This window comes from Andrographis paniculata, unplaced genomic scaffold (assembly GCF_009805555.1).
Source record: "Andrographis paniculata isolate CXL003 unplaced genomic scaffold, ASM980555v1 Contig37END, whole genome shotgun sequence".
NCBI classification, from domain to species: Eukaryota; Viridiplantae; Streptophyta; class Magnoliopsida; order Lamiales; family Acanthaceae; genus Andrographis; species Andrographis paniculata.
The window spans coordinates 2,903,558-2,912,613 of NW_026137570.1; the positions used below are offsets into that span (position 1 = coordinate 2,903,558).

A 9,056-nucleotide genomic window follows, 5' to 3' on the forward strand; every position below is an offset into this window, starting at 1 on the left:
GCTAAAGGTTTCGTTGAGGTCGAAAAATAAGTAATTTTAATTATTTTGAACAGAATTGATGGTAAAAATATATCTTCTAACGTATTCTATCAATATAAAAATATTAATTTGTTAAGAATTGATTGGATTTGAATGGACAAACGATCTATGTGTGTGTTTCTTCAGTGTAATTTTGGCCAAAACTATTGTATGACCACTGTTGGCCCGGGTTTAAGCGCCAAACCAGGCCTATTCTACCGCTGACATGTTTTATTTATTTATTTAAATAATAAATGTAAATTTGAATTTTTATAATATGTATAATTTAATAAAATATGTACAATATATATGTTAAGTTTATAGCGAATAATTTTTTTTATAAAACAAATAAATAAAAATTTAGAAATATATATAGATATAATATAAATTTATAATTAAATTATACAAATTAATACATATTTATATTATTATATTTATTACTTATCAAATCAATTTTATCAAAACGCCCCAAATCCCCAACCGAACCTAAATACAAAAGAAACATCAAAATTCAAACTAAACTCAAAATTCAAATAAAAATCAAACCCAAATCCAAATTTCCGAAAACTCCCCTAAAGAAATACACCATATATAACAAATAATATAGTCAGACGTAACGGCTGGGACGACGGGAGCCCCTATGTGGCGCTGCCACTGATTGATGATCTTCTTTGGCTCTGCCCCTATAGTTGTTTGGGGGTTTGAATTTTGAGTTGGGATTTGAATAGTAAAAATTTTGAATTTTAATACTTGTATGATGTGATATAAATAGGTGTTGATGTGATGTTTTGAATATAAAATTAATTTTTAAAATAATATATAAAATAAAAAATAAATGTTTAAAATTCGAGCCCCCAAACAAACTCAACCTTAATGAAAACACTCATTCTTCTTCACAATCAACATATTACAGTATACAAAGATTGTTTGATATCGATGTCAGGTCTGGACAACTCTGTCAAACTTGGAAGGGCTTCAATTTATTTTTTCTAACAATAATTATAACTATTTAAAATCCATTCATTTAAAATCTAGCACCTTTAAATCCAAAAATCCATCCAACCAAATGAGGTCTAGGATGGCATATGGCACCGTACCGAAAATACCAGTCCATATCGATATTGTACCGAACTTTTAGGTATGACTAAAATACATATCGGTGTCGTACCGAAAATTTTGGTATATCGAAATCTTTCGGTACGGTATCGGTATATACCGTTTATACCGAAAATTTCAATTTCGATACGATACCGGTATATACCGCTTATACCGAAAATTTTGATTTCGGTAGATACCGGTATATACCGATTATACCGAAAATATAATTTTAAATTTCAAAATAATTAAAAAAATTAATAAATATCACTTTTCTACGCCACAAAAATATTATGAAAAAGCCAATAAATTTTCTATAGTTTACATATTTTTTTTTGTTATAATTTAAAAAAATATTAATAATTATTATTTATATTAATAATTAAATTATTTAATAAAAATAATATCGGTATGGTATCATACCGAAATACCGAATTTTCCGAAAATTCATACCGATACCGTACCGAAAACTTCGGTACGATATCCATACCATACTGAAATTTTCGGTATACCATAATTTTTGATATTTTCGACACGATACGATACGATAAGTCGATATTTCGGTATTTCGGTAAATTTATCCATTATGAGGTCTACAGGTTTTTGTTTGACTCGTTTCCATATGAATAGCTGAAAGGGTATTTGACTATTTATTATTAATATCACAAAAAAAAATAATAATAAACATAAGATTTAATTATCTATTTTGGTTATTTTTCGAGAGCCATCCCTAAACCTTGTCAACTTATTTTGCAAGTTGAATAATAATTTAAATGTAATATTTTATGAAAAAAATTAATGTATTTTTATAATAATCACAATTTTTTAAGCTGTGTAATTTATTACAAAATTATCATATTTATATAATTTAATACTTCCTCCGTCCCACATAATTTATCCATATTTTTTATTTTTGTCTGTCCCGCATAACTTGTCATTTCTTTTTTGGAAATATGATTATCCAGTTTAATTACATTTTAAGTTTTAAATTTTACAATTTTTTTAATCTTAATTAAACTATTTACTTATCTCAATCTTATTTATAATTATTTTTACTAAATAATAATTATTTATATTGATACACTTCTTAATTATCTACTAATTATATAAATATATAGGACAGAGGGAGTAGATGAATAAGCCTAGCTTTTGATATTTAATTTCTTAATTTTTGTGTCAATTTTCCTGATGTAATTGTTATAATAGTCAAATGTAAGTAAAGAATTATATATTTTAATAATAGCTAGTAACAAAATATAATCATATATAATTAAGAGGCTTCTTCCAAGTGCTTTCTTCTTTCCTATATTATATCATATAAATACGAGTTTGTACGGATCTGCCACTTGAAAAGTCTATCTTGCCCCTCATTTCAAAAATGACAATTTAGCCCTTAACCTACCTTTGTACTGGCTTGAAAAGACGAGATTGTACGGATCTGCCACTTGAAAAGTCTATCCAGCCCCTCATTTCGAAAATGACAATTTAGCCATTAATCTACCTTTGTACTGGCTTGAAAAGACGTTTTGGAACCGTCGCCAGCAACCACCGTCAACCGCCCAAGACGAAACGTTTTGAAACATCGTCTGCTCGGTTACATCAACCGCCTCGCCAAACGCCTCCACCAGTTCCAGAACTCAAATAGCCCAACCGACCAATCCAAAGACCAATCGCTATACCAAAAGACTTCTTGGCCGCACCAACCAAGCGACCTGTCTATCCGCCTGCGGACCAGCTGACTTGCCTATCCGACCGCAGACCAGCCGACCTACTTTATCTGAACATCAGACCTGTTTGTCCGACCTGTTGACCATCAGACCTGTCTGTCCGACCGCTAACTATCCGACCGAGGACCAACCGACCATACCAACCGACCGACCGAGGACCTTCTGACCTGCAAATCCGACCGCTAACCAACCGACCTGATCATCCGACCGAGGACCAACCGACCAGACCAACCGACCGAGGATCTTCCGACCTGCCTATCTGACTGCTAACCAACGCACCTGACCATCCGACCGAGGACCAACCGACCTGAGCGCAATTTTTTTTTCCTTTTCCACCCGATTTCGTGTCTATCTTCCTTTAAGATCCTGCTATCCTTATTATTATTATTATTATTATTATTATTATTATTATTATTATTTTTTTTTTTTTTTTTTTGCGTAACAATTATCAAAGTTGAAATATCCTTGCTATTTTTGACATTTCAAAACTCATAAAGAGATGCAGGGTCACCCTTCTTATCTCAAACATTTCATCTACATTCTCCTCTATTTTATTTTTTATTGTTGTTGATGCAATTTTTCAACAATAAAAAATAAAATCTGAAAATAAAGTGTTGATGTATTTTTTCAACAGACAAAAAGTAAAATTCAAATATATGGAAAATATCCTTAAATTTGATTAATTAGCGCCTGAGATTAGGAATCTCTAATTCCTCCTTTATTGACACGTGCCTTGCACCGTCTCGCCAAACGCTTCCACCAGTTCCTAAACTCAACTTGCCCGACCGACCATTCCAGAGACCAATTGCTAGACCAGCCGACCTACTTTATCCGACCTGCTGACCATCAGACCTGTCTGTCCGACCTGCTGACCATCCGTCTGTCCGACCTGCTGACCATCAGACCTGCAGACTTCCCGACCTGATCACTTTTCGCCTTGACGACCTCCCGACCTAAGGACTTCCCGACTTGACCACTTTCCGTCTTGAGGACCTCCCGACCTGAGGACTTCCCGTCCTGACCACTTTCTGTCTTGAGGACCTCCCGACCTGAGGACTTCCCGACGTGACCACTTTCCGTCTTGAGGAACTCCCGACCTGAGGACGTCCCGACCTGAGGACTTCCCGACCTGACCACTTTCCGTCTTGAGGACCTCCCGACCTGAGCGCAAATTTTTCTACTTTTCTGCCCGACTTCGGGTCCTACCTTCGTTCAAGACCCTGCTACCATTATTTTTATTATTATTATTATTTTTGTACGTAACACCTTAAATTTGATTTTTTAGCGTCTGAGATTAGGAATCTCTAAACACTGTACGGTACATAAAAGGAAATTGATTGGAAAATTAAAATGCTGAAAATTTAAAGTGGTGATCCCCAAATCTGACTTTGCTTTGTTGAAGTTGATTGAAGATGCTTGAAAATAAAAAATCTAAATCCTTAAATATTACTTGAAAAGACGTTTTGGAACCGTCGCCAGCAACCGCCGTCAACCGCCCAAGACGAAACGCTTTGAAACGTCGTCTGGTCGGTTACATCAACTGCCCACTAATTCCTCCTTTATTGACACGTGTCTTGCACCGTCTCGCCAAACGCTTCCACCAGTTCCAGAACTCAACTGGCCCGACCGACCATTCAAAAGACCAATTGCTAGACCAGCCGACCTACTTTATCCGACCGCAGACCATCAGACTTGTTTGTCCGACCTGCTGACCATCACACCTGTCTGTCCGACCTGCTGACCATCAAACCTGTCTGTCCGACCTGCTGACCATCAGACCTGCAGAATTTCCGACCTATGGACCATCCGACCCGCTAACCAACCGACCTGACTACCCGACCGCAGACCTTCCGACTTGTCTGTCCGACCTGCTGACCATCAGACCTGTCTGTCCGACCTACTGACCATCAGACCTACAGACTTTCCGACCCGCTAACCAACCGACCTGATTAACCGACCTGAGGACTTTCCATCTTGAGGACCTCCCGACCTGACCAACCGACCTGAGCGCAAATTTTTCTACTTTTCTACCCGACTTCGAGTCCTACCTTCCTTCAAGACACTGCTACCATTATTATTATTATTATTATTATTATTATTTTTGTACGTAACAAGACCTTATGTATTAGTTGATTTGGGTATTAAAACTTGTATGTTGTTATACACGAGATTGTATGGATTTGTCACTTGAAAAGTCTATCATGCCCCTCATTTCGAAAATGACAATTTAGCTCTTACCCTACCTTTGTACTGGCTTGAAAAGACGTTTTGGAACCGTCGCCAGCAACCGCCCAAGACGAAACATTTTGAAACGTCGTCTGGTCGGTTACATCAACCGCCTCGCCAAACGCCTCCACCAGTTCCAGAACTCAAATAGCCCAATCGACCAATCCAGAGACCAATCGCTAGACCAAAAGACTCCTTGGCCGCACCCACCAAGCAACCTGTCCATCCACCTGCGGACCAGCTGACTTGCCTATCCGACCGCAGACCAGCCGACCTACTTTATCCGACCGCAGACCATCAGACCTGTCTGTCCGATATGGTGACCATCAGACCTGTCTGTCTGACCGCTAACCATCCGACCGAGGACCAACCGACCAGACCAACCGACCGAGGACCTTCCGACCTGCCCATCCGTTCGCTAACCAACCGACCTGATCATCCGGCCGAGGACCAACCGACCAGACCAACCGACCGAGGACCTTCCGACCTTCCCATCCGACCGCTAACCAACCGACCAGACCAACCGACCAAACCAAACGACCTGACCCACCGACCTGAGCACAAATAATTCGATTACATTTTTGTTTTACAGTTTATATTTCAAATAAATAATGTTTCACTACATTACATTATAGAATAGTCGCGCGGTATACCGCGCAAGAGCGTGTTCTAGTATATATATATATATGTCCATTTACCAATTCCATTTTATAAATGGTGTATTCAACTAATATATATATATATATTTATGATAAAAATAATAATACTCATTATCTTTAACAAAAAATACAATTATTTTAAATTTATTATTTTTGTCAAGAACCGATTACCTTCAACAAAAATAATAAGAATTAATTAAGTACTATATTTTTTTTTTTTTGGAAATCTTAAAATTTAAAATTTAAAATTCAATAAAAAATTATCTATAAATATATTTAAAAACACATTAACTAATCATAACTTTTTATCTATCATATTTTATAATTATTTTTTTTGTCTCATAGTTTTCCTATTCAAGTTTTAAAATAGTAAATTATATGCTTCAAATTATTAAAATTTAACATAGATTAATATTTAAAAATTAAAATATAATATTATATAAAAATATTATTAGACAATAAAAATATAGAACTATGTATAAATAAATAAATTATTTTTATTATATTACAACATAATAAAAATATATATAAGTAAATTAATTATTTTAAGTATTATAAAATAGTAAATGTAATGAGTTGAAGATAATTAACTACAACGAATGATAAAGAAAGTAATTTGAATATTGAAATAAATATGACGTGTATGCAAGGCCAGCCCTGGGCCCGGGCGAGAAGGGCACCCAAGGCCCAATCTAAATAGGGGTCCATTACATATTTATGTTATATATAAAATATTTATGTATACATATTATTTAATTTTAATGTACTAGTAGAGAAATGTGGATTGATGGTTACATGTTACATGTACTACTATGAAGTCATGGAGTTCGAATTTATGTACTTTCAAAATTTGAAAGTATTTTTTTTAAAAGTACAATGATAGAGGGAGTATTAATTAATACTATTATTAATATTTTGCATATAAAAATATTAGAAATTTTATTTTATTCAATTTTTTATATTTTATTATAGATACAAAATATAATATTTATAAATATTGTTTTGACAAAATTAATATTAATACTATTATTGATATTTTATCTAAAAGTACTAGAAAAAGTTATTTGATCTAATTATATATATTCTCTTATCTATCTATCCGTTTGCTTTTTGCATAGAATTTTAGAAATATTAGTATTATATTGGTTTGTGGTGTAACACCCCCAGTTGGCTCATACTGGAAATGCTACCGCCACACTGCATCATGAGGTCGTCACCTCCTACTTCGGGCCCCACAACACAGTGTTAAGGCTAAAATTAATTATATAAGCATTTTATTATTCCCAAAAAAAAAATAGTTTATAAATATTTACAAAAACATACTCCCAAAACGGGAGGTTTTTCTAGTTAGAATTTACATATAATACATCAGATGCAGTTCACTCATTCAGCCCGTCTTTCTATCTCCCGAGACGTCCCCTGTCCCGGAGGTGCCATGCGTACCTGAATCAAATATTTTTCTTAAAAGCAGTCTAGAATTAAATCCATTTTAAGAACTAACATAAAATATGCCATGTCATGCTCGAAAATAGAGTTTAATTTCCGTCATTTGCAAAATAAATGCCATGCCATGCCCATACTGAAATAATGCAACAATAATGTCAAAATCGACAACTCATGCACATATACCCATATACATATGTCAAAGTGAGCAGCCGGAATAACCTCGGCTCCATAATAACAGCTCACTAGACTATCATCAATAAATAGCCGGAAAATCCTCGGCTCAAGGAAGGACCTGGTAAACCCATAATAATATAACGGTCACCCGGTCACTCCCATATACCCACCATACGACTCCCGCAATCAATACATGGATAGTCGAACGTTGTCGCCATTAACCACAAGACACCCCATAGTCTGTGATAGCGAAGATAGGACCCTCCTGTCTAGCCCTACCCCGTGTAACGTAGTAGAATCCGTGCAACCTGGAATCACCCGAAGGAAACCCGGAAACTCTACTCCTCCTCGCACGCCCTAACGGGATCGCGTTTGGAGTTTGGCATCTGATCCTAAACTACCGGTAGACCTCACTAGTAGCTACTCCAATGAGTGGAACAACACCGAACCCGAATGATTAGACCAAATACGTCTCAACTGCAATGGGTCTAATCCCTGAATGACCGTACGACTAAGTCACCCAGTTGTCCGACTACTATCGTCCACTATCGCCAAAGTGTTACGGTACATCGGGGTCGAATATCCTAACCCCAGATGATGCCCTCGCCTAGCACTACCGCACACGGCGACTAAACGATAGATCCATAAAACATATCCGATAAATCGTGCAATGTGTGCAGCATGTCAATAAGTGAATTTAATGAAAAGGGCTGGTGAGACGGCCCACCTATCCTCCTTTTTATAAATTCACCAACACGATCAAATACGTATATCAAATATCGTAAAACGAAGTTTCACACATGCATATACACACACATATATACATATATAGATGCACTGACCAAATGATTCCACATAATATCATATCAATATCAGAATCAGAATCACATGCAATATAAATACCTAATTTCTTAAAATTAGATTTAATTCCCTACTGCTTACCTCCTACCGATACTTTCTGGATTTTATAACTTCACCCAAATCTCCTCCAACGTACACCTGTCCCATTATTTACTCAAATCAGATGAGCTTTATGCTTATTCTCAGGAGCTACCTGCTTATTCAAAAGCTAATTTCTATAATTAACTCGTCGGGCTCCAAACTTTTATATTTAGTAGAATATGATATTCTAGCTATAAAATCCTTCTACCTCATAATATTTATATTGCCCGATTATTAAATAAAAATACGCAAAGGTATGAACAAGCAGGCAGGTGCGATATACTGCCGTTTTTTTATTCGACTTGGATTGGTACGAAATTCTCAAAATATAATGTCGGCGCTACGAATAGGCTATTAGCTAAAGAAATTCATCGATTAAATAGCTAAATAGCCAATTTTGAATTTTTTGAAGAATTTCTAATTTAATACTCCAATATCAAAATTCGTATTAAAATTTATAATCGGACTCTACGAATAGCAAGGAATACCATACCCAAGTCGGAATTGGAATCGGACGGCTAAATCTTTTTCTTTTTTTTTTTTTTTTTTTTTTCTTTCTCTCTTCTTCTTCCTCCCTTCCTTCTCCTCCTTTGGTTCGTTGCTGCTGCTGCGTTGGATTCTTTCTTTCTTTTCATATTATATATATATATTATATTATTATTATTATTAAACGTTATATATTATTATTATATTATTATTATTAACGATGATGATAAGGTTCTTATCATCATCTACTATATTATTATTATATATATATTATATATTATAT

The 9,056-nt window shown here is 35.2% G+C and overlaps 1 long non-coding RNA gene across 1 annotated transcript; it reads right to left on the bottom strand.

Annotated features, from left to right (window-relative positions):
* Nucleotides 1-7,122: 7,122 nt before the first annotated feature.
* On the bottom strand, nucleotides 7,123-8,821 carry LOC127250405 (uncharacterized). The gene is made up of 2 exons (XR_007838687.1): nucleotides 8,288-8,821; nucleotides 7,123-7,168 (listed from the first exon to the last, which is right to left on the bottom strand). It is a non-coding gene; the product is annotated as an uncharacterized LOC127250405 (long non-coding RNA).
* Between the last annotated feature and the right edge of the window lie 235 nt (nucleotides 8,822-9,056).